The sequence below is a fragment of the Eutrema salsugineum genome, unplaced genomic scaffold (assembly GCF_000478725.1).
Source record: "Eutrema salsugineum unplaced genomic scaffold, Eutsalg1_0 scaffold_10, whole genome shotgun sequence".
Classification (NCBI taxonomy): Eukaryota; Viridiplantae; Streptophyta; class Magnoliopsida; order Brassicales; family Brassicaceae; genus Eutrema; species Eutrema salsugineum.
In genome coordinates, this window is record NW_006256908.1 from 985,520 (window position 1) to 1,012,849 (window position 27,330).

General features: G+C 43.0%; 2 non-coding genes across 2 annotated transcripts; one reads left to right on the forward strand and one right to left on the reverse strand.

Moving 5' to 3' along the window:
• The first annotated feature begins 900 nt into the window (after positions 1–900).
• LOC112081742 lies at positions 901–1,009 on the forward strand. The gene has a single exon (XR_002896664.1). It is a non-coding gene; the product is annotated as a small nucleolar RNA R71 (small nucleolar RNA).
• An 8,451-nt stretch (positions 1,010–9,460) lies between these two features.
• Positions 9,461–9,567, reverse strand: LOC112081703. The gene has a single exon (XR_002896625.1). It is a non-coding gene; the product is annotated as a small nucleolar RNA R71 (small nucleolar RNA).
• Positions 9,568–27,330: the final 17,763 nt, after the last annotated feature.

The window sequence follows — 27,330 nt, forward strand, 5'->3', positions numbered from 1 at the left end:
TGTAATTCCTTACCACTCCTCAATGTGATGGCGTTCACATACTCTTTAGGGTTCGGCTCTGGTTTACCTGGTAAAGCCGGGCCTCTTGATGATGTAGAAGCTTGATTCTGCTTAAGCTCTCTGATATCTTGCTGCATTGTCGCGTGCTGGCTCTCAACCCTTTGCTGGCCCTGTAACAGTTGCTGTAGTATCCCACAGACGTCGTTCCCCATTTGATTCTGACCCGTTCCCTGAATCTGTTGTTGATTACCCATCGGTTGCGGATGGAACCCTGGTGGAAACTTGTGTTGCTGCGGTTGGTTGTTGAAGTTGTTACTCTGAGCCGCTTGATTCTGCTGAGTGTAGCCGTGCTGTTTCCCACTGAACTGTTGCTTGGGCTGGAAGGTATTCTGAAAAGGAGCCTTTTGAGCATAGCTTTGTTGTTGTTGTTGAGCAGGGTACACTTGGTCTTGAGGGTTAGCGACATTCGGGTTTCTGTATGAGAGGTTTGGGTTACTGTTGTAGTTGTTAAACCGCTGATACCTCTGCTGATTCCCTATGTAATTCAGCTCCTCTTGTGTTAGACCATCTTCATTAACATTGTCAAAACTTGGCCCTTGCTCATCAAACTCGCCTACAAAGTATATTGGCTTTTGAGTCGCCATCAAAACCTTGTCAAGCTTACTCTGAAGCTCTCTTATATCCTTTTTCATGCGCTGTTCATCACTAGATCCCTCTGTACGGTTTGCTCTATCAAAGTCCTCTCCATACGTGTCATTAGACATGGCTAGGTTCTCGACTAGTTCCATTGCCGCATTGATCTCTTTCCCAAGAAAATTTCCATTTGAAGCTGTATCGAGTTGGTTTCTGATCTTGGGGAGTGCACCTCGGTATAAAGTACTCAAGAGTGATGCCTCTGAGAAGCCGTGGTGTGGGCATTGGTTAGTGTAGCTTCTAAACCGTTCCCAAGCTTCACTAAAGCTCTCGTTATTGTGCTGCGTGAAAAGAACTTTGATAAGAACGCCAGTTTACACTGCTCCCAGGTTTGTATAGAACCCCTCGGTATATTCTTTTCCCACTGGTGTGCTTTATCACCGAGGCTGAAAGGGAACAAGCGTAGCTTGAAGCTATCTTCGGAGACGCCATTTATCTTGGTTAAGTCGCAAACCCGATCAAATTGATCTAGATGTTCGAGAGGGTTTTCTCCAGCCAGACCGTGGAACTTTGAGTTTTGCACCATATTGAGCAGGGAAGCTTTAACTTCAAAGTTGTTGTTTTGAACTGGTGGAGCTTGAATTCCAGCTCGGTATTGGTGCGCATTAGCTCGGTCATTCTCTCCAACACAGATTGGAGGATGTTGTCTCTGAACTTGGGGCGGTGGCGGATGAACATGATGGGCTTGTTGTTCATTTCTATTCGCTTGGTGTTGGTTTTGCTGAGCTAGCCGTTCGTTTCTTTGGGCCTGTTGCTGATTAACATAGGCTTGTTGTTCATTTCTTCCTGCCTGCGCCTGATTAGCCTGAGCCTGGTGCTCGGCTGCCTGAGCTTGTTGCTCCATTCTCTGTTGTTCTGCCATTCCAAGTCTGTCGAAGTGCCGTTCTCTCTCGCGAGCTCGCCTTTCTAATCTGTCGATGTTATCGTCGTATGGGAAAAGTGATCCTGTGCTCCGAGACCTGGTATTCATGCACCTGAAAACAAAACAAGAACTTGGAAAGAAGTTAGTAAAACAAAGGAAAGAAAAGCTTGAACTCAAGAACAAACAAGAGACTAATGCTCCTACAAGTTGGCAACGGCGCCAATTGATAACTAAGAGTTTTCAAGCTCTTAGAAGGGTTATCGATCCCCTTGTCAGAGTAGTATAAGGGGTGTCAAACCAAGCTTGTAAACGAGACACTAGCCTATGTCATTTGTTCACTTAAGTCAAGTCAAGACGATAAAAGTTTGGTGACGATGATTAACAGGCAAATGAGCAATAAAGTTAAATAAAAGCAGAGATTTAAACTAATCAAGATGCAAATAACAAACAGGTGATTCAGATGATGGTAATGAATGATAAAGGCAGAAGCTTTAGACAGGATATTTGACTCGGGTGCTTCCAAGTTAGACTAATGGGTTAATGAATCATGTTATCAAGCGATTTCATTTAACTTTGAACTCAAGGCATGTTAATCTTCTCATGAAAGTATTAAACATCTAAACTGATCCTTTTTCATACCAAAATCCCTTTTGAGAATCATAAATCAGTCAGCAATAAGAATTGGTTCAAAAATGTCATTTAAGAGAACAAACTATCGCTCTCGCGATGAAAGACTCTTAAACCCTTAACCGAGTGGTTCAGACATATCAACAAACACTTTTGATGCGAGATATGTCTCAGATCTGAACCTCAAGTGATGTGCTTGGATCCAGCCTAGAGATCTCGTCGGTTAAGGAATGAAACATGCAAGACTAGACACCTAAACCCATTAATCCACCTTGAAAGCACCCTAATCTACCTATCTAAAGCCGCTTAAAGGACTACTCACTAATCATAACGAGCTCACTAAGTCCTTTGCAAGACGTGTAGCTAGTCATGATAAGGAGTTTGATGTTTGGATGATAAAAGAAATAAAGAAAGAACAAGATTCTGATGCAAAAACGAGATATCGGATTAGATTAATCAAGTTTCACAAAAGAGGCAAGTTCTTAAAGCTAAAAACAGATAAGAGATAAGATAACTAGGTTTTTAGTCTCAAAATGTATTTATAGCAAAGGGAAAGTGTCGCGGGTCAGCCCGGAACAAACCGGGTACTGAACCGCCCTCTTGGTTTGATGGGTGAGTGCCACGGTGTGTCGGAAAGTGAAGCCGAGGTCTTCATGCCGAGGTGTGCACCTGAGTCAGGATCCGGATGAAGATCTCGTGAAGAACACGTCAAGAACATGCATGAACCCTAGTCTTTGATCCATCCTCACGTGTGTGTTCTTGAGCCATTCTGTTCTTGATTCTGGGTTCGTGACAAGGGACCTCGGGATAAAATGTCGTGGGGTCATGATGTCGAGGTGCTTGGGAGGACACAGTCCGGCATGCACGCCGAGGTCATTACACCGAGGTGTACTCTCAACACTTAGTCGTTTCCAGCTTCAGTTTTTACGTATGCATGCCTCGATCTAATCATGCCAAGGCTTTGGGACGAGGTCTAGTCCAGAATACTTCCAAGATATGAGCCTCGACTTGAGTGATGCCAAGGTAAAGATACCGAGGCTTGTGAAGACACTTAGCGTATCGCAACTCATTTTAGGCTTGTATCGACCATGTCACCTTCCGGAAGCAGTAACTTTCAGCACACGACTCCAATTGCTCTGAGACCAGTTCCACAGTAAAGATGACTCAATAGGCTCGAACTTTGGTGAAGAAACCATCGGATCTTGGGGAGCAGAAGGCTTCCTGGATTTCACATCTTTGCGCCGCATTGAAATTACCGCAAAATAGACTTTTAGACCGATGTGAACTCCGGAGACCCTATCTTCCAAACCTTTGCTCCGAATTGAGCGATTCCAAATGCTCTGAGAAGATCTTCCATGGATCTAGAACTTTGATGAAGACCGGGTAAGCTGGTTCGGACAGGAAAGGCTCCGTCCGCCATGATCTTTGAAGTTCACCGTTCAGTTCTCGGGTACGCGCAAGGCTGGTGAACGCTCCGGAAGCCATATCTTTCTCTCCACTCGTCCGCATTGGATTATTCCAACTGTTCTGGAATCTTTGCTTGATTATCTCCAACTTTGGTGAAGACCCCGCCAATTGATTCGGACCGGAAGGTTCCCCGGATTGCTGATTTCTGATTTGCGCGGGCAAGGGCAACTTTTGGTCGTAAAAACCTTCCCGCGGTAAGGAAAATGGCCGAGGGCTGTGTACCGCGGTAAGCTTTTTGGTCGTAAAAATCCTTGCCTCGGTCAAAAACTTGTCCCGTGGTATTTTTGCACTCGATACTCGATTCTGGCCGATCGGTAAGGTTTTTGGCCGGTAATGAGCGTCCGGTAAACATTTTGGCCGAGGTTTCTGACCAGCCGGTACGAGATTTGGCCGAGAAATTCCTCCAAGCGGTTTTCACCATTTTTGACCCTTTTCTTCACCCTTTTCTTTTCTGTTCCTCTTCTTAGGCTCCAATTGGTCTCCAAAGCTCCTGATAAAGACTTCAAAACATGCAAAACTCTTTGGGACCTAATGCAAGCCCTAAGTCCTATTTTAACGCCTAAAGACTCAATTTTCATGAGAAAACACATGATGAGGACTCTATAATGCAATCTAAATGATGTAAAATATAGACATATCAGTCGCACAGCCTATGAACTCCGCATAATTTTGAGCTTGGAAGTCTTTACCCTGCTCCGAGTTACCTTACCCACACCATGCATGTAACACCCCCGACCCGAGTCTATTCATGACTTAGATCGAGCCAGAAGCGTTACAATGCGGAGACGGCCACAGACAGGCCCGAGCATCCCATTCTACTCGAGCTAGTCCATGTCCGAGACCTTTCCTCGAGCTTACAGCCTAAAGCTTTTCAACCCGTACTGCGAAACCGATTTGTTTTGACCCGGACAAGGTCTAGTATCATTAAGATGAGGTTTTTGTCAGAAAATACTTCTTTATTACATATTGAAAATATCCTTACAAAACCATGTTCCAATACATAATATTTGATGCATCTTATCACAAAACCACGCTTAACGTATATACATATATAGATCTTATAAGAACACTGCAATCTACTCTAGCTCGCCTAGTGTCTGTTGCCTTCCCTCTATGTTCCTGGTTTCTACGGCTACCTGCGAGATATAAAGAGTCGTGAGTATTCAAAATACTCAGTGAGTCAAGACTCTAACCCATAATCCACCACAATCTCGATTAACACACATAGCCGAAGTACACATCACAAGGAAAGCAATGGACAACCAACCAAGCAATCGCAATGTTGACACCCAATCACCAAACAATCAATTCACAGAGGAAGCTATTCACCAAAAAGTCTAAGATCACTACTCTAAGTGCATCTACAGACTTAAACAACACCATGCAAGCCCCCTAAACGTGCCATCCACCCTGAACATGCACCAGTTCGACACCTCTGCCCCGTGAACCACCTCACACACTTTGATCACCACCCAGGATCACAAAGAGGTTTCACGTTCCGACAATATATGTGGTCACTGACCAGTTAGGCCACACCATCGTGCAGCACTCGGCCAAGGGCGTGATAGACAAGATTTTTCAGGTCTTGAGGGCTAGACACTGGACTATATGAACTGTTTCATAATTCAAGTAAACAAGTGAGGTTTTGATTAAACTAATGACTACTAAAGGGTTAAACAAGATTATTGACTAAGCAAATGATCAAAAAAAGTAGCAAATGACAAATGATATGGATATGAAATGATGGAAGCATGAGATTCTAGACATGATAGCTGGTTATGGTGCTTTGGTGCTAAACTAGAAATGCTAATGACAATGATGAAACATGATTCAAATGATTTAGGACTCTAATCAAGCCTTAATCTTTCCCAAGCATCAAGACACAAATAAAGTTATTTCACATACCCAATCATCATTGGAGATCAAACAACAAGACAGCATTAAGAATCAGTTATAAGTGATCATTTTTGCAAATAACAAAACATCATCATGTGGTAAATGCATAAACCTCTAATATAGCTCTTTCAGGAATTTCATCAAACACTTGTGGTGCATGAAAAACCCAGATTCTAGATCACAAGTGATATGCAGGGATCTAGCTTAGAGAACAGCTATTTAGAGAGATGAAAGCATATATGTAGCTCTAAGCACTCCTAATCTAACACTTTAGCACCCTAACCTACACATCTGGAACCTCATTAAGGTGAGTACTCACTAATCATACTTAACACAATCAATCCTTTGCAAGATGTGTTGTTAAGCATGATTAATGATGGGGAATGAAGATATAGATGATAGATAAGACAGAATTCATCTTTAAACACACAAAGATCTCTGATTTCTCTTGATTAAAAATCTCAAAAAGGGATATTTCTCTTCAAAGGAGTCTTTCATAAAAGAGGCAAAGAAATTAGAGAGAATCAAGCTTGTCCATTGGCAAAAACCTTAAAAATCATATATAGTGTCTCTTGCGGGCCAGGTCAGCCCAGGACAAACTGGGTACTGACCCGGCTTCAAATGGGTCATCTCTCAAGTGTGCGACATGGTCAGGTGCTTCCCATCCCGCAGGCTGAGTCGCACAGCCACAGAAATAGCCTTGTGCGCCTTAAACCCTTCAGCCTTAGCTGCATGCCTATCTAGGTGTAAACCGCGAGTGTTTGTGCTGTTCAGGCTTTCTTCTCTTCAACTCGCATAACCAAGACGCATTCTGGAGAGAATATGTGTGCGAGTTGGTCATCTTTAGTCCCAAGTCGCATGCCCAACTCGGTGTAAACCGCGAGTCTTTCTGCGGTTCATTTCTGTGCTCAGCCAACTCGCATGCCTAAGTTGCATAGCTTGTGGACTTAACATTTTTCCTGCTCGGGAGTCTTTGGTATCACTCAGGATTGCCTTACCTGCACATCTCCACACGCAGCTCATTTGAATTTAATCTTTAGGCACTGTGATATACTCATATTTTGTCATGATTAGGACTGCATTTTTGTCCAAATATTGAGTCTCATGCATACATTTAGCTAGTTTTGTTAGAGTTTGTCTTCGGTTCTAGCTTTGTTTAAGATTTGCATTAGGTCTTAGAGTGTCCTGAATTTTTGGATTTTTCTCAGGTCATATTGAGACTTTTGGGAGAAACTTGGAGCTGGGATCATGGAGGAACCCTCACCTGTGTACAGCAACTCGGACAGATGGTTTGGTGCAGACAAAACCTTCACTTTGATCGCGTGGGACGAAGGACTTTAAATGCGATTAAACCTCCAGTGTCTTCATCAAGAATCAAGGGAATGAGTCTAGTTTCCGGAACACTTGGAATCAGACGATTTGGAACCGTGAACTGGGAGATATCGCCATCGGAAGGAACACATGTCTCGCGGCCCGATCAGGTCTCACGCGATGCGCCTCAAAGAACCGACGAGACGGGGGTTTTGCCTATGTCATACGGGGTTGAGCCCTTCCCCAAACGTAAAGATAAGGACGTCCTCTAGATCGTGGAAGTGGAAGATCGAGGCTCGGACCAGTGAGCAAGGAGTTATGAAGGATTTGGTGCAAGCGGTCCACATTCATATCGAGAAGGAATACCAGCCAAAATCTGGTCGGTATTACCTTGGAACCTTGACGTTTTTGGCTGGCTTTTGGAAGCCAAATTGCCAAAGAAATATCGACGTCCTGCACCGACTGAATTCTGCTCGGTATTGATCCCCTGAAGCTGTCCTTGACGCCGCACCAAGGTGAATTCAGCCGGTGTAGTGTCTCGGTGTAACCAGCCTCAAATCGCCGAAGAAATATCGACCACCCACACCGGCCAGAATCACCTCGATACATTCTCGCTTCATGACGTTATTGTGGACCTTTTTTGGGCCAAAACCTAGTTTTTCCTAGGTTGGCCCAGCAAGAAACCCTACCTATATATATGTTTTAGTCATTATCCAACATACTAAGCTTTATTCTCTTTGTTTTCTTTGCCTCTTTTGTGAAAAACTTGAACTTTGTAAGAGAGATCTTCATTTTCTGGGTTGAATCAAGAGAGTAATTAGGGTTTAAAGCTGAAATCTATCATTATCATTCATCTCCATCTTCATTTTCCACCCCTTTTTGAGTTTTAATCAGAGAGATTGAGAGATTTCTGTGTTTAAAGATGCAAACCCATCACCATCTATCTCCTCCATCTCCATTTTCATCATTAATCATGCCAATCTTCTCAACTTGCAAAGGGTTAAGAGAGATTAGTATGATTAGTGAGTAGTTTAGCTTAATGAGTTTCTAGATGTGTAGGTTAGGGTGCTAAGGTGTTAGATTAAGAGTGCTTAGGGCTAGATTCACTGATTCAATTCTCTAAACAGCTGTTCTCTAGGCTAGATCCTTGCAAATCACTTGTGATCTAGATTCTGGGAATTTCATGCACCACAAGTGTTTGATGAAATTCATGAAAGAGCTGTATTAGAGGTTTAAGCATTTGCTGCATGATAATGTTTTGTTATTTGCTTGAATGATCTTTTAGAACTGTTTCTTAATGCACATTGATTCAAATATCACAAATGATGATTTGGTTTGAAAATGGATTATTGTAGAGGTTAATGCCTTCATGAGAGGATTAATCTAGATTAGAGTTCTAAATCACTTGAATCATGTCTCATCATTGTCATTAGCATACCGGATTTAGCATCAAAGCACCCTAGCCAACTATCATGTCTAGGATCTCATGCTTCCATCATTTCATATCATCTGATCTTGTCATTTGCTTGTTTAAGTTGATCATTAGCTTTAGTTATTGTTTTAAGTTTGTTTAGTGGAAGTAACATCAAAACCTCACTCATTTGGCTTGAATTAAGAACTGACTCTGCATCTTAGTGTATACACATGATGGATTGATACCCTTTGTACTGCAAAGTGACAAAAGGGATTGATAACCCCTCATTTAGAGCCTTGAAAACTCTAAGTTATCAATTGGCGCCATTGCCAAAGTGTGATAGCATTAAGATTGTGTCATTTCTTGAGATCAAGCATTTTCTTTTGTGTTTTCTAATTTCTTTCAAGTTCTGTTTCTGAGTTTCAGGTGCATGAACACCAGGTCCAGATCAAGAAGCTGTGGTCCACCTTTCCCCTTAAACGACAACATTAATCTTTTGGTACCAAGCAGGAGAAGAGACAGGCGTGGACGACAGATTGATCAGGCTGATATGGAAGATCAAAGAGAGCATGTGGTTGACATGGAACAACCGGCTCAGGAGCAACAAGCTCAGGGTAATGGAGCTGGTAATGCAGCTGGTAATGGAGTTGGTCAAGGGTTACATCAGAGTAATGTTGATCAGGAACAGGTGCATCAACAGCAAGCTTATGTCCACCAGGGACAAGCTCCAGCTCATCAGCAGAGGCATCAGGCCAATGTCCACCAAAGACAACAGGTGCACCAACATCAGCCCTTTCAAAACCAGCAAAGGAGATATGAGCAGCCACAGGTCTATGTTGGAGAGAATGACAGGGCCAATGCTCATCAGTATGGTGCTGGAATTCAAGCACCACCTGTGCAAAACAACAACTTTGAAGTGAAGGCATCCTTGTTGAATATGGTCCAGACTCAAAGTTCCATGGATTGGCAATGGAAGTTCCCTTGGAACACTTGGATCAATTTGATAAAGTGTGTGACTTGACAAAGATAAATGGAGTTTCTGAGGACAGTTTCAAGCTCATATTATTCCCCTTAGTCTTGGTGACAAAGCTCACCAATGGGAGAAGAATCTTCCAAGAGGATCCATTCAAACCTGGGAGCAATGCAAGCAGGCATTTCTATCTAAGTTCTTCTCCACCTTCAGAACAGCAAAGCTAAGAAACCAAATCTCTAGCTTCACTCAGCACAGCAATGAGAGTTTTGGTGAAGTATATGAGAGATTCAGGAGCTACACCAACCAATGCCCACACCATGGGTTTAGTGAGGCTTCACTTCTCAGCACACTTTATAGAGGAGCTCTTCCCAAGATTAGAAACCAGCTGGATACTGCCTCCAATGGAAACTTTCTGGGAAAGGAGATTCATGCTGCTTTAGAGCTGGTTGAGAACTTAGCAATGAGCAATGATACATATGGAGAAGACTTTGATAGAGCCAATAGGAGTGAGAGTTCAAGCAGGGATCAAAGGTTTGAGAAGGACTTTAAAACACTTGAAAGCAAGTTGGACAAGGTGTTATTGGCCACTCAAAAGCCAATGCACTTTGTAGGAGAGTATGAGGAACCTTCTCAAATCTTTGAGAACATCAGGGAAGAGGGTCTTACTCAGGAAGAGCTTAACTACATTGGGAATCAGAGGTTCCAAAGATATCAGTATGGCAATGCCAATCAGAACCTCTCTTACAGGAATCCCAATGTAGCAAACCCACAAGACCAAGTCTATCCCACTTCTCAAGCTCCACAGAACTTTGTTCCCAAGAACAACTTTCAAGGGTCTTTTCAACCCAAGAATCAGTTTGCTCAGAATCAGGGTTTTAGTCAGCAACAGCATCCATTTCAGGGTTCTGGTTTCAGTTCACAGCAGCAGCAAAAGGCACCACCAAGGTTTGGACCACCACAGTTCCAACAACAAGCGCCAGCTCAACATCAGTTCCAGTCAGCACCTATTCACCGGCAGCCACAGATGGGGTCAGATATGGTTGGGATTCTGCAACAGCTGCTTCAGGGTCAACAAGTGTTTGCAAGTCAGTATGCATCTATGCAGCAGGACATCAAGGAATTGAAGCAAAATCAGGCATCTAGCTCAGGAAACCAAGGCCAACTACCTGGTAAGCCTGAACCCAACCCCAAGGAATATGCTAAAGCCATTACACTAAGAAGTGGCAAGGAGCTACCTGGTATTGAGCACAACAATGTGATCATTGAGGACAATGATCAAACTGAGGGGGAGGCAGCCTTAAAAGATGATCAAGTTGCTGAGAGATCAAGGAAAGAAAAGGGTAAAGAGGTGGAAAAGGAACCTGAACCAGAAAAGATATATGTCCCACCACCTCCATACAACCCCAAGCTCCCATTTCCAGGGAGATTTAAGAAGCAACTTGTAGACAAGGCAAGAGCTGTATTTGAGAAGGCACTCAATGAGACACCACTCACAATGCCTCTCATTGATGCATTTTTAATGATGCCAAAGATGGGTAAGTTCTTAAAGGATGCTATTCTGAACAAGACTAAAGAGCTTCAAGGTATGGTGGTATTGAGTCATGAATGTAGTGCCATCATTCAGAGAAAGTCAATCCCAAGAAAGTTAACTGATCCATGGAGCTTCACAGTCCCTTGTGCCATAGGGCCTCTGCTATTTTCTGGATGCCTTTGTGATCTGGGAGCATCTGTCAGCTTGATGCCATTCTCCATAGCGAAGAAGCTTGGATTTAGAGTGTTTAAACAAGCTAGGATCTCTCTTGTCCTTGCAGACAGATCAGTTAGGTTACCTGTTGGGATGTTGGAAGATCTGCCTGTCAAGATAGGTGGTTTTGAGGTTCCTGCTGACTTTATTGTGCTAGAGATGGATGAGGAACCAGTTGATCCTCTTATTTTGGGCAGACCATTCTTAGCCACAGCAGGAGCAATAATTGATGTGAGAGGTGGCATAATAGAGCTTCAACTTGGGTCTGAGAGGCTTAAGTTTGATGTGAATGCAATGATGAAGAAGCCAACAATAGAAGGGCAATGCTTCTATGTTGAGATAATGGATGAGCTTGCTAATGAGCTTTTAGAGGAGTTAAACATAGAAGATCATCTTCAGATAGCTTTAACAAAAGAACATGGAGACCATGGCTATCTTGAGGATGAAACTTTGGAGCTCATGAAGCTTTTAAACTCTCACAAACCAGAGGGGAGCACCAGTTCTTACTTGAACATGCACTATGAAGGTTCAGAGGCTAAAGAAAACCAGTTTAGAAGCTCAGAAACGCCAAGGGTTTGCATTCATACCGACCAAAATTCAGTAGGTGTTTTGCTCGGTTTTGAGGGAACCATTTTGCCGAATGAATATCGACCAAGGGCACCGACCAAAATCTGTCGGTGTCAGCAAGAAGGGCCAGCACCGAGGGACATTCACTCGGTATTCAGCTCGGTGTGGGGGATGACAAAATGCCGAGAATATATTGACCAGCCACACCGAGTAAAATGAGGTCAGTGTCTCAGAATTCTGTGCAAGAAGATGAAGTCTTGATCCACACCGAGGTGTATTCAGTCGGTGTGCAAGCTCAGTGTGAGAGGGTCAAAAACACCGAGGAAATATCGACCACCCACACCGAGTTGATTCAGGTCGGTGTGAACACAGCCAAGGAGGAAATGGGTTCTCAAGGGGGTTATGAGGTTGTTCAGAAGCAATGCAACAAGGCTAAAGGTGAAGCACAAGCAGAAAAGCCACAACAAGCCTCACTAGATGCATTTGACAAGGATTGGGATGAGTCTAAGGCACCTCAAGTGGAACTCAAACCTCTTCCCAAGGGGCTCAAGCATGCTTTCTTAGGTCTCAATGAGTCTTATCCTGTCATTATCAATGATATGCTGTTAGAGGACCAAGAGCATAGGTTGTTAGGAGAGTTGAGGAAACATAGAGGAGCCATTGGCTACTCTCTAGATGACATTAAGGGTATCTCACCGTCCCTATGAACTCATAGGATTCACTTAGAAGAAGAGTCAATGTCATCCATAGAGCACCAAAGGCGCCTCAATCCCAACTTAAAAGAGGTAGTGAAGAAAGAGATTCTCAAACTCCTAGAGGCTGTGATAATTTACCCAATCTCAGACTCTAGATGGGTTTCACCAGTCCATGTGGTGCCCAAAAAGGGGGGAATGACAGTAATAAGAAATGAGAAGGATGAGCTAATTGCTACTAGAACTATAACTGGACACAGAATGTGTATAGACTATAGAAAGCTCAATGCAGCCTCTAGGAAGGATCATTTTCCTTTGCCTTTTATTGATCAGATGTTAGAGAGGCTTGCAAACCATCCCTTGTTTTGTTTTCTGGATGGCTACTCTGGATTCTATCAAATTCCCATAGATCCAAGAGACCAAGAGAAGACAACATTTACTTGCCCTTATGGGACATTTGCATACAGGCGCATGCCTTTTGGTCTTTGTAACGCCCCTGCCACATTTCAGCGTTGCATGATGCATAAATTCTATGACATCATTGAAGAGAAGGTGGAGGTGTTCAGGGACGATTTTTTCTGTCTATGGCTCCTTCTTTTCCGATTGTCTCTCTAATTTGTCACAGGTCCTGCAGAGATGTGAGCAGCATAACCTGGTGTTAAATTGGGAGAAATGCCACTTCATGGTGCAGGAAGGGATTGTACTTGGGCATAAGATCTCTGAGAAGGGCATAGTGGTTGACAGAGCAAAAGTGGAAGTGATGGTGAGCCTGCAAGCTCCCACTTCAGTCAAAGGGATAAGGAGCTTCCTTGGGCATGCAGGGTTTTACAGAAGATTCATCAAAGATTTCTCAAGAATAGCCAGACCTCTGACAAGGCTGTTGTGTAAAGAGGTTGACTTTGTCTTTGATGGTGAGTGTGAAGAAGCCTTCAAGATGATCAAGGATGCATTAGTCAGTGCACCCATTGTCCAGGCTCTAGACTGGTCCCTTCCTTTTGAGGTTATGACTGATGATCAGATTATGCAGTTAGAGCTGTGCTTGGCCAGAGGAAGGACAGGAAGCTTGTCATCTACTATGCCAGTAGAACCCTTGATTCTGCCTAAGAGAAGTATGCTACCACAGAGAAGGAAATGTTGGCAATAATCTTTGCTATTGATAAATTCAGAAGCTACCTGGTGAATTAAAAAGTCATTGAATATACTGATCATGCAGCCCTCAGGTACCTGATGACCAAGAAAGATGCCAAGCCTAGACTATTGAGATGGGTCCTCTTACTTCAGGAGTTTGATATGGAAGTACAAGACAAGAAGGGTATAGAGAATGGAGCTGCAGACCATCTCTCTAGGTTAAGAGTGGACTCTGAAGTTCCTCTTAATGACAGTCTTCCTGAGGAGTCATTGATGGTGCTCAACTCTTATTTGGAGTTTGAAGAAGTGGATATCATCCAAGAGAAGAGAATGCCCTGATTTGCTGATATTGTGAACTTTCTTGCTTGTGGAGTGGAGCCACCAGAACTTGTTGCTTACCACAGAAAGTTCTTCACAGATGTGAAAAGATACCACTGGGATGAACCTTACCTGTATGTCCTGAACAAAGATCAGCTGTATAGAAGGTGTCTTGCTTAGGAGGAGATGCAACCTGTTTTGCAAGAGTGCCATGGTTCAGCTTTTGGGGGTCACATGGAAGCATTCAAGACTGTGGCCAAGGTTCTTCAGAGTGGGTTTTGGTGGCCCACAATGTTCAAGGATGCTCAGGGAGTTGTTTCAGCATGTGATGCCTGTCAGAGGCATGGGAACATTTCAAAGAGAAGTGAGATGCCTCAAAATCCAATACTAGAGGTTGAAGTCTTTGATTGTTGGGGAGTGGACTTTATAGGGCCTTTCATGTCATCTTATGGGAATCAGTACATACTAGTGGCTGTAGAATATGTGTCCAAATGGGTTGAGGCTATTGCTTCCCCTACCAAAGATTCTAAGGTAGTGGTCAAGTTGTTCAAGAACATTATCTTCCCAAGATTTGGAGTACCCAGGGTTGTTATTTCTGATGGAGGATCTCATTTTGTGAACAAAACCTTGGAGGGATTGCTGAAGAAACATTGAGTGAAAAATAAGGTAGCTACCCCTTATCATCCTCAAACTAGTGGCCAGGTTGAAGTGTCTAATAGACAGATTAAAGCTATTCTTGAGAGGACTGTTAGCTCAAGCCGAAAAGATTGGAGCAAAAGGCTGGATGATGCATTGCGGGCTTATAGAACAGCCTTTAAGACTCCAATTGGGACATCTCCTTTCAATCTGCAATATGGGAAGAGCTACCACCTTCCTGTTGAGCTTGAGTACAAGGCATTATGGGCTTTGAAGTTGCTGAACTTTGACATTAAAAAAGATCAAGAGAAAAGGATAATTCAACTCCATGAGCTTGAGGAGATTAGGTTGGGGGCTTTTGAAAGCTCCAAGATCAATAAAGAAAAGACCAAAGCTCTACATGATCAAAAGATTCTGAAAAGGGAGTTCAAGGAAGGAGATCTGGTGTTTCTGTTCAACTCTAAGCTTAAGTTGTTTCCTGGAAAACTTAAGTCTAGATGGTCTGGTCCCTTTAAGATTCTTGAGGTCAGGCCATATGGAGCTGTTGTGTTAGAGGGCAAGGATGGTCAAGAGGTTGTGGTCAATGGCCAAAGGATCAAGCACTACCTAGTTTCAAAAAGGAAGGAGGAAGCTACATCAGTTCCCCTTCTTGATCCACCAAAAGCCTGTTAAACAGGTTTTCAAAGTCAAACTTAGAGACTTTAAACAAAGTGCTCTTGGGAGACACCCCAAGCTTATCCATGTATATATTTTCTTTTCTTGCTTCCTTTGGTTGTTTTTAGGATGTTTTAATCTTTTGTTCAAGTGTGTACAGGTTTTAGAAAGGTCCAGGTGCAGTTTTGAAAGGATTGGAGAAGAGAAAATATGAAAAATGGGCTGAGGAATAAACTCATATCGACATGGTTTCTCTTGGTGTGTTTGCTCGGTGTAATCAGGTTCAAAATGCCGAGAATATATCGACCTGTACACCGAGCAGATTGAGGTCGGTGCAGCACAGAGAGGAACCAGGCCATGCTCCACACCGAAGTGAATCTACACGGTGCAAGACCTCGGTGCAACAAAGGAAGAAAACTTAGAGACACACCGACCTCCACACCGACCTCCACACCGAGCAAATGCACGTCGATATGACCTTGGTGCAGCCTATTGTCCAGCGGTCCAAAGGGTGGCTCGGTCAAAGTCAAAGACTCCAGCCACCTACAGCTGTCTCCCACACACCAAAAGCAGCTGTGGTCCACACAAAAAAAATCGGTTCCCATCCTCTTTCTCTCTCATTTTTGCGAAAACCTCCATTGTTGCTCTCAAAGAGCTTCATTTCTTTGCTTGTGGATCAATTTTTCTGGTGAACTCTTTGCCCCATCTCGTTTTCTTGCATCATTTGACCCAACTCCAAGGTACATTTTGCTTAATTTGCTTCTTGAGTTCGAAAACCCTAATTCGCTGGTATTCTTGATTTTTCTTGAAGAAATTTGTGTGGAATTGAGAATGCATTGCTTGAATCTTGTTAAAACCTTGGAGTTTAGGTTGTGGGTAGCTAGAAACGAGCTCACTTGTACCCAATTGTTTCTTGAATCCTGATTTTAGACTCTCTTTAGAATTTGTTGTTCTTGAGCTGAAATTTGGATTTTAGAAAATTATTTTGAAGTGAGAATCTCTTGGTGCTGCTTGGGAATGCTTAATGTTATTTTGCTTGATTTTTTTCCATTGATTTCATTCCAAGCAAAATTCATTTTGGAAATTACAAGGATTTATTTCTCTAGAAACTCATTGTTTGTTTGAGAAATTGTTGAAACAGGTACCATGGCAAGAGGAAATCCTGATTTGATGCCCAAAGTACCAAGGAGAGACAATGGCAAGGCAATTACATCTGGTTCAAGAGAAAGACCACAATCGGTTTCTGCTGGTTCTAAACACAAAGGGAAAGCAGCTGCTTTAAGAGCTTCAGGCTCAAGAGCTTCACGGAAACAAAAAAGACTTGAGAGGAGCCCAAGTGTGGAATCTAGTGAGGAAGAAAGCAATGTGGGTTCACCAGCTGTTGTGCAACCAAATAAAAATAAGGTGGTGAAGAAGCCAAAGCCAAAACCTCCAGCTTACTCAGATTATCTCAGAAAACTCCAAGCTGTGGCACACGAAGGAACCTAATTTCCTGATCTTGAACTCTTGGGGGAAATTTGGTATTCTTGAAGATGTAAAGGCAGTGCTTCAATCCATTGGGCTTGGGAGCTTAATAGAAACGCCTCACCCCTCCTACAAAGAGATGACTTGCCAATTTCTTGCATCACTACAGGTTGATTTCTATAGAGAGATTGGACCAGCTCAGCTTGAAGATGGTTTTGGAACCATTGCATTCAAAATTGGACAGGAGCGGTATGAGATGACCTTCAGGGAGATAAGTGAATGCTTTGGGTTCACTGTAGAGGGGAGGACGTGTTCAAGAAGGTTGATCTACTATGGATCCGACCTGGATCAGCTATGGGGGACAATAGGAAGTGGTGATTATTCAGCTGGTGTAACAAAGGCAGCTTGTATCAGGAGTCCAGTGCTCAGGATGGTGCACAAGATCATAGCTCACACATTCCTTGGAAAGAAAGAGTACTCAACAGTGTATGATGAGGAGTTGATGCTCATTGGAGAAGGTCTTAAACCCTTGATGCCTAAGTTCAGCAGTGGCATGACTTTTAATGGTGATCCTCACAAACCAACAATGGCGGCCATTCTAGTCAAGAAACTTCTCTCAATCAGGAAATGGGCTCATGACACGAAAATGAAGGCACCCTCCATGCACATAGGAGGCCTGATCACTCCTATTTTACTGAGTGCTGGAGTTGAGATGAGAGGTGAACAGATTGGTTTTAAGTTGATGGATGCACTTCATTTGGCCAAGACTACATTTCTTGAAGGTGTTGTGGGTGAAAGTAAGAATCCTGCTGCCTAATCCCTCCCTCACTTCACTCTCTGAAAGTAAAAACATCCGCTTCTATGTCACCAAGGATCAGCACTACAACCCAGAGATCCATCCTCCCATTATAACTATCAGGAAGTTGTGGAAGCAGAGAGCGCCTGCTATTGATGCTGATGGAGATCAGGAACCGATTCAGGAAGAGCCCTTCTTGCCAGATCCAGTGTATGGGAGCCATAGATACTTCTTTGACTCTTATGATGGTCAGATGCCCAATGATGCCATTGTTGCTGCACATTACCGAACCAAGAACCTTTAGAGGTGGAACAGGTGGCAGGACAAGAACACCAAGAAGCTGGTGGAGACAGTGAAAACTTTGGCTAGCACAGTTAAGAGCATGGCTGCTAAAATCAAGAAGCTGAGTACAAAGCTTGAGAGGTTCCAAAGAGGAGAAGTTGGCGAGAGCTCTCACCAAGGGGAGTTACTTAGAATCTGCGGATCAGAGAACAATTCACCACCAGACTCAGAGGAGGGTCAGAGCCAAGAGGGACGCCATGAGATCTCCCTCAGACCAATCCAGCAATCCATCCTACTCCATGGGGTCTCCAGCCCCATCTCTAAGCCCTTGAGAAGGTAACACTCCACCCTTGTAAATATGCATCTAGCTTAGCTTATTTTCTCTTTGCATTTTGTGATTTTGCTTTGCACTTCTCCTTCATGCTTTTATAACACAAGGGACTGTGTTATCTAAGTGTGGGGGAGGGGTTTTGTGTTTACTAATCATGTTTATTCTGCTCTTATTTTCCTTTTCACTTTGAGTCTCATTTTGCATTTATCTAAGTGCATATAAAAACCAGAAAAATTGAAAAATCTGAAACATTTCCACAAAAAAATGCTCATGTAGTTGCATTCACATTTTAGGTTGAGTCTAGTTTGCATTTTCATATAGGTTGCATCATATGCAAATGGGAGTAATGATAGATTTTTTCTTGAAGAGAGCATCATTTTTAAGAGCTTGGTCCCTTAAGGCATTGCAAAAACTGGTATGAAATCAAGTGTGAACCATGCTTTGAACTGGTGTCTCAATACTTCTGTGCTAGCTGAATCAAGTTGTGAATAGCCTCAACCTTGCTTAAGTGAGAACCCTTGAATTTGACATCTAATTATCATGTTTGTGCATATCATTGTGAATTCATGGGTACCACATACATATTTGAGCTTTCTTATCCCTTTTTATCACTCTTGCTAGCTCAAATAGCTGATCTCTCATCTTGAGACAGTTCCCTGCCTTTAGCCAAACCTTTCTTTGAAGCCTAAACACCCTTCTTGTGTGCAATATTTGTGAGGCCTTGTTTCTAGTAGACTTGGTAAAAATTGTTGGGTTTAGAGCGACAAAGATAGTGCTGCATGTAGATACTAGTCCAACATCAAGGGCTAGTCTAGGTTTAGGTGGAAGTGAGAGCATTGATTTTGAGTGTCTGAGCTGAAAAGAAAAAAATATCTGAGTGATTGATGAGGGCATAGAAGCACAAGCTCCACCTATACCAGCCGTGAGACAAGAACCAAGAACAAGGTCCGGAAATAGAGTCTTGAGAGAGGAGTTTAATCAAGCTATTGAAGCCTTACTTAGCATCCATGAGCAAGAAGACTCTTTGTACCCATGCTTTAAGGCCACGGTCCAAGAAAGAAGCTTGGAGGAGCCTAATAAAGAAGAAGCTTACCTGATACAAGACGGCCCAACAACTGAATTGCCACTTCTCCGGCCCAACAAAGAAGTGTCCTTGTTCAGCATCAGCATCATACCAACTTAGGATCATCTCAGCCGTCCAACCAACCAAGGTAAGAGAATGAATACGTTTATTTACTTGCCTAATATGGATTTTCTGTCTTTGGTTTGTTTTACAGGTTCTATTCATAGTTTTAAGCTTTAAAAGTAATTCGTAATATCTTTTAGTTATTGCACGAGTCTGTATTGTTTTCTTAGAGTCCCAGAAGTTGTGTCCTTTTTATGGAATTTGCTTCAAGTCCCCAAGAAGGGCAAAGCTGCATTGGACTCTCTTATAAAGTCCCTTATAAGCAGCCGTGTATCTTTTACCCTACTATCAATAAAAAATAACGCAGTTCTTCAAGCTCTTGTCTTGCCTTTGAATTCTCTGAATTCGTTTGAGAGTTGGTGTGTGATCCTTCTCTTGAGAGTTGGTGTTTGATCCATCTCTCGCTGGTCTTATCAAGGTTCAGTCCATAGAGCTTTCTGGCAACCCTCGTTCCACCGTTTGCATCATCATCGTTTCATCCCTTGACTCAATCAGAGAGAGTTACACAACCAACTGATCGAGTTCCATCCTCTTTTCACATCAACTTCCATTCGTTATTCTTGTTGAGAGAGTTACACAACCAGCAACAAGGATCCATCCCCATCTATAGGCCCGTGCCTATATCATCTGGTATCAGAGCCGAAAGGTTCCAAAATCAGGTTTTATCTTTTCATACCTTTCGGTTAAATCTCTTTTGCATCTTTGTTTTCTTGTCGCACACTTATTAAAAAAAAAAGAGTTCTATTCGGTTGCATACATCGCATATCATCTTGAGCATTCATCTATATATCTAAAATCATTCTCCTTAGCATCATTCATAGCATTGACTAGTTGGGGCTCAATGTTAGAACGAAAATTCTGTCAAAAGCCCTAGTTAGCCAGAAATTGAAAGTTTTCATAATCACGTATAAAAAAAAAGGAAAAGAGTTTACATTTCTTTAACATTGCACCGTCGTTTTATTGCATTAAAAGAAAAGGAAAGAACCAAAAACAACACTTAGTCGTATTTCTATTTCTCTTTTGCACTTGATCTTTGTTTGTTCTTGAACGTAGACACCAATCATGGGAGACAATGCCGCACCTCTACCAGAAGTCATGCAGCAACTAATTGACGGCATGAGGACTCTGAGCGACCGTCTTAACTTGATGGAACAACGGTTGCCACCACCAGCCCAACCCAACAACAATGGGAACCAACCAAGGCAACAACATGACCACGATGGAGAAGAGACTGATGATGACATGCCTAGTCTCGAAGATGAACTTCCACCTGACCCAAATCACCGGAGTGGCAGACGGGATAATCATGGACAAGGCCAGCATCAGCGCCGTGAGAGAGGGAGGATCCGAGAGAGAGATAGAGAAGACGAGAGATATGGGGGCAAAGATCTCAAGCTTATACCACCCACCTTTGATGGAAAGGTCAATCCCAAGGCTTACTTGGATTAGGAGAGGAGAATGGACCATATCTTTGATTACTACCAATATTCTGAAGCCAAGAAGGTGTCTTTAGCCGTCGCACAGCTGACCGACAATGCTCTCACTTGGTGGGACCGAGAAGTCTCTGAAAGATGGAGGCTAAGGCGTGGCCAGATCACCACTTGGGAGGACATGAAATTCCACCTAAGGAAGAGGTATGTGCCCGCTTATTACTTTAGAGACTTACAGAAACGTTTTTGGAAGTTGTCTCAGGGAAACAGGCCCGTAGAAGAGTACTACGAGGAGTTTGAGACCATCAGAAATCGATTGGAGCTTCAAGACTCGGAGGAAACATTGATGGCCCAATTCGTTGATGGCCTCGAAGATAGAATAGCGAGAAAAGTAGAGTGGCAGAGCTATGCGCACATAGAGGATCTACTGCACTTTGCTATACAAGCCGAGCAGCATTTCTAGAAAAAAGCAGCCACTAACCGAGGAAAGTCTACTTGGACTCAACCCTACTCTAAACCGATGGACAAAGGCAAATCTATAGAAGTGGAAAGTCGGTTCAAGAAACCAGCTTCCGGGCCATCAAAGCCGGCTCAACATGAGCAAGGTAAGGTTCCTAATCAAAGGTCTCGAGAGATAACGTGCTTTAAGTGTCAGGGAAAAGGCCACTTTGCAAAAGAATGCCTGAATCAAAGAGTAATGGTATTGAGAGACAATGGAGAGTATGAGTCACAAGATGAGGCCGAGCTAGAAGCCACTGACTCAGAAGAAGAGGTAACCGATTTTCCTGAGGTTGGAGAGATGTTGGTAATCAGGAGATCTCTTGGTGCTCTAAGTGACCCCGAGACCCTCCAAAGAGAAAACATCTTTCATACAAGATGTAGCATTGGAAACAAGGTATGTAGTCTCATTATAGATGGTGGCTCTTGTACTAACGTGGCTAGCAAGTATCTTGTAGACAAGTTAGGTCTTGAAAAGACAAAGCACCCTAGCCCATACCGATTAAGATGGCTCAATGATACCACGGAGGTGAGGATTGCGGAGCAAGTTGTTGAGCCATTCCGCATTGGAAAGTATAGTGATCAAGTCACGTGTGATGTTGTACCCATGCAAGCCGGTCACCTGCTCCTTGGGAGGCCATGGCAATTTGACAAAGAAACCATGCACAACGGTTGCACCAACTACTATTCTTTCACTCACCACAACAAGAAGCACAACTTAACCCCTCTCACGCCATCAGAAGTTCATGAGATGCAACAGGCCATGAGCAAAGGAAGACAGCTAAGTAGAACTAATCTATTTGTCTCACCAAGTAAAATTCTAAAAACTCTCGATCATAAACAACCGGTATTACTAATGATCTTTAGAGAAAGTTTGCTTTCAGGTACTGAGGGAGGTCCTGAGCTCCCACATGAGGTGGCCCAGCTATTAGAAAAGTTCCAAGATGTCTTTCCAGAAGAGATACCAGCCGGCCTCCCACCCATAAGAGGCATTGAGCACCAGATCGATCTAGTACCCGGAGCACCCTTGCCTAACCGAGCCGCATATAGAGTTAACCCAACAGAGGCCAAAGAGCTAGAGGCTCAAGTCCAGGATTTAATTTCTAAAGGATACATAAGAGAAAGCCTCAGCCCGTGTGCAGTACCCGTCTTGTTAGTGCCCAAGAAGGACGGCTCTTGGAGGATGTGTGTGGACTGTAGGGCCATTAACAACATCACCATCAAATACAGGCACCAAATTCCGAGACTAGACGACATGTTGGACGAGTTAAGTGGAGCTACTATCTTTTCAAAGGTGGATTTAAAGAGTGGCTATCATCAAGTGAGAATGAAGGAAGGAGATGAGTGGAAAACTGCCTTCAAGACCAAGCAAGGTCTATACGAGTGGCTTGTGATGCCTTTTGGCCTCACAAACGCCCCAAGTACCTTCATGAGACTCATGAACCACGTCTTGAGAGCATACATCTGTAAGTTTGTAGTGGTTTACTTTGATGATATTCTGATTAACAGCCAATGCTTAGAAGATCATATTAAGCATCTTGAACAGGTTCTAGAGACACTTATATTAGAGGGTTTATATGCAAATCTTAAGAAATGTATTTTCTGCACTGATCAATTGGTATTTTTAGGATTTGTTGTAAGTTGTCAGGGTCTTAAAGTGGATGAGGAGAAGATTAAAGCCATCCAAGAATGGCCCACACCATCCACGGTTGGACATGTTAGAAGCTTTCATGGTTTGGCAAGCTTTTACAGGCGCTTTCTCAAGGATTTCAGTACCATAGCAGCCCCATTGACATCGGTGATCAAGAAGAACACTACTTTCACTTGGGGGCCGACTCAAGAAGCAGCATTCAACAAGCTGAAGAAGAGCCTCACACAGGCACCGGTTTTAGTCCTTCCTAACTTTGAAAAAATGTTTGAGGTTGAGTGTGATGCATCAGGTACTGGTATAGGAGCTGTTCTAACTCAGGGAGGGAGGCCAGTAGCTTACTTTAGTGAGAAGCTAAGTGGAGCAACACTCAACTACCCAACTTATGATAAAGAACTCTATGCTTTGGTGAGATCACTAGAAACGTGGCAACAGTATCTGCTTCCAAAGAAGTTTATCATTCACACATACCACGAGACCCTCAAGCACTTAAGAGGCCAGACCACACTTAAGAAAAGGCATGCCCGATGGTTAGAGTTCGTAGAAACCTTTCCATATGTGATTAAGTACAAGAAGGGGCAAGAGAACGTTGTAGCTGATGCACTTTCAAGGCGTTACACTCTCATCTCTACAATGGAAGCCAAGATCATGGGTTTTGAGCACATCAAGGGTGGATATGAATCTGATCCCGACTTCTCAGAGGTCTAATAAGAAACTACAAGGGCCGCATTTGGAGTATTTTACCAACAAGATGGATTTCTATTTAAGGAAAAGCGGCTATGCATCCCACAAGGGTCCATGAGGGAGTTGATCACTAGAGAGGCTCATGGAGGCGGGTTCATGGGACATTTTGGCCGAGACAAAACACTGAGCGTGCTGATGGAGCACTTTTACTGGCCCCACATGCGAAGAGACGTGGAGAAGCTATGCTCTAAATGTATCATTTGCCTCCGAGCTAAGTCCAGATTACACCCTAATGGTTTACATATGTCTTTACATATTCCTAATGCACCCTGGGTGGATATTTCTATGGACTTTGTTCTAGGCTTGCCTAAGATACACAACAAAGACTCCATTTTGGTAGTAGTAGACAGGTTCTCAAAGATGGCGCAATTTATACCATGTAACAAGACCAATGATGCAACCCAAACAGCTGATCTCTTCTTTAAAGAGGTCGTACGTCTTCATGGAGTGCCCAGGACCATTGATTCAGACCGAGACACAAAATTCCTCAGTCATTTTTAGAAGACATTATGGAAAAAGCTTGGCACCAAACTTTTATTCTCAACCACTTGTCATCCCCAAACGGATGGACAAACAGAGGTAGTAAACCGTACACTCTCAACATTATTGAGAGCCACGGTTGGTAAGAAGCTCAGGAATTGGTTATCCTGTCTACCTTTCATTGAATTTGCTTATAATCGTTCAAAACAGTCTTCTACTAACCAATCTCCTTTTGAAGTTGTCTATGGGTTCAACCCCCACACGCCTTTAGACCTTACTACTTTGCCACCAGCTATCTATTCAAGCGCAGAAGGAGAAGCTAAGGCTGATTTTCTGAAGAAACTGCACCAAAAGGTTAAAGAGAGGCTGGAGAAAAAGAACGAAAAGGACAAATCAAGAATTGATAAAGGGCGCAAGGAGGTTACCTTTGAACCAGGAGAGTGGGTGTGGTTGCACATGAGGCAAGAAAGGTTCCCACAACAAAGAAAATCCAAGCTTGCACCAAGGGGAGATGGGCCATTCCGAGTCTTGGAGAAAATCAACGACAATGCATACAAACTGGAGCTGCCAGGTGAGTTTCATATCTCTCCTACTTTCAATGTTACTGACTTGTCTCCTTATGATGCAGGTGAATCTGTTCTGAGGTCAGAACCTTCTCAAGAGGGAGGGGATGATGAGGGCATAGAAGCACAAGCTCCACCTATACCAGCCGTGAGACAAGGACAAAGAACAAATGTCCGGAACTAGAGTCTTGAGAGAGGAGTTTAATCAAGCTATTGAAGCCTTACTTAGCATCTGTGAGCAAGAAGACTCTTTGTACCCATGCTTTAAGGCCACGGTCCAAGAAAGAAGCCTAGAGGAGCCTAATAAAGAAGAAGCTTACCTGATACAAGACGGCCCAACAACTGAATCGCCACTTCTCCGACCCAACAAAGAAGTGTCCTTGTTCAGCATCAGCATCATACCAACTTAGGATCATCTCAGCCGTCCAACCCACCAAGGTAAGAGAATGAATACGTTTATTTACTTGCCTAATATGGATTTCCTGTCTTTGGTTTGTTTTACAGGTTCTATTCATAGTTTTAAGCTTTAAAAGTAATTCGTAATATCTTTTAGTTAATGCACGAGTCTGTATTGTTTTCTTAGAGTCCCAGAAGTTGTGTCCTTTTTATGGAATTTGCTTCAAGTCCCCAAGAAGGGCAAAGCTGCATTGGACTCTCTTATAAAGTCCCTTATAAGCAGCTGTGTATCTTTTACCCTACTATCAATAAAAAATAATGCAGTTCTTCAAGCTCTTGTCTTGCCTTTGAATTCTCTGAATTCGTTTGAGAGTTGGTGTGTGATCCTTCTCTTGAGAGTTGGTGTTTGATCCATCTCTCGCCGGTCTTATCAAGGTTCAGTCCATAGAGCTTTGTGGCGACCCTCGTTCCACCGTTTGCATCATCATCGTTTCATCCCTTGACTCAATCAGAGAGAGTTACACAACCAACTGATCGAGTTCCATCCTCTTTTCACATCAACTTCCATTCCTTATTCTTGTTGAGAGAGTTACACAACCAGCAACAAGGATCCATCCCCATCTATAGTCCCGTGCCTATATCAGTGATGAAAGTGGAAAGAACCGGATTGGTTAGGGGAACGAATGCTTAAATGAAAGAAAGTGAGTGTGTGCTGAAATGTAAAGCTCATGTGTTGAAATGAAAAGAGTCTCATAAAAAGAAAAAAGAAAAAAGAGAAAAGATTCAAAAAGATGCTGAATTAAAGAAGAGCTTGTGTGGTAAAGAAAAGAAACTCACTAAGTGGTTGTTAAAGAAAGCATTCCCCTAAGAGATCAAATGAAGAGAGTGATGAGAGCTAATTGAGTGTCAAGGATAAAATGCCATTTGGGGTGAGTAGACTAGAGAAAGAGTCTTGAGAGGTTTTAAATTGAGTGTGAAAAGCATTTTGGGTGTGGGGTAGATGCAGTTCTATCTTTGTATGTATCCATTGCTTTTTACCCTTAGCATTTTACTAAAGTCTACTAATTTTTGAGTGATCCCCTTGCATGGAGTACCAGTTACTTGATTGAGATCATTTTAATCTCGAAACCCAGTCCGAAGCCAAATGAATTCACTTGATTTGCATGAACATGATCCGCTTGAAACTTTAAATGAATGTCAAAAGGTTGAGGTTAGGAATGCTTGTGAAGGTTGGTGCTTGAGTTTGGTTCATTTGGTGACAAGTATGGCTAATTTTTATGAGTAAACCAGTTTGCATTGCAGTCTAGAATTGGTAACTTGAACAATGAGCTTTGAATTCTTTTAATTATGATCTCTCTTTAAAGAAATATGAACTCCCATACATTCAAGCTCTCTCTCTCATTTGTTCTTGTTTGCTTGAGGACAAGCAAAGGAAAAGTGTGGGGGAGTTGATATACTCATATTTTGTCATGATTAGGACTGCATTTTTGTCCAAATATTGAGTCTCATGCATACATTTAGCTAGTTTTGTTAGAGTTTGTCTTTGGTTCTAGCTTTGTTTAGGATTTGCATTAGGTCCTAGATTGTCCTGAATTTTTGGATTGTTCTCAGGTCATATTGAGACTTATTGGAGAAACTTGGAGCTGGGATCATGGAGGAACCCTCACCTGTGTACAGCAACTCGGACAGATGGTTTGGTGCAGACAAAACCCTCACTTCGATCGCATGGGACGAAGGAATTTCAATGCGATTAAACCTCCGGTGTCTTCATCAAGAATCAAGAGGAATGAGTCTTGTTTCCGGAACACTTGGAATCAGACGATTTGGATCCGTGAACTGGGAGATATCGCCATCGGAAGGAACACATGTCTCGCGGCCCGATCAGGTCTTACGCGATGCGCCTCAAAGAACCGACGAGACGGGGATTTTTCCAGTGTCATACGGGGTTGAGCCTTTCACCAAACTTGAAGCTAAGGATGTCATCTAGATCGTGGAAGTGGAATATCGAGGTTCGGACCAGTGAGGAAGGAGTTATGAAGGATTTGGTGCAAGCGGTCCACATTCATATCGAGAAGGAATACCGGCCAAAATCTGGTCGGTAATAACCTTGGAACCTTGACGTTTTTGGCTGGCTTTTTGAAGCCAAATTGCCGAAGAAATATCGACGTCCTGCTCCGACTGAATTCTGCTCGGTATTGATCCCCTGAAGCTATCCTTGACGCTGCACCGAGGTGAATTCAGCCGGTGTAGTGTCTCGGTGTAACCAGCCTCAAATCGCCGAAGAAATATCGACCACCCACACCGGCCAGAATCACATCGATACATTCTCGCTTCATGACGTTTTTGTGGACCTTTCTTGGGCCAAAACCTAGTTTGTCCTAGGTTGGCCCAGCAAGAAATCCTACCTATATATATGTTTTAGTCATTATCCAGCAGACTAAGCTTTATTCTCTTTGTTTTCTTTGCCTCTTTTGTGTAAAACTTGAACTTTGTAAGAGAGATCTTCATTTTCTGGGTTAAATCAAGAGCG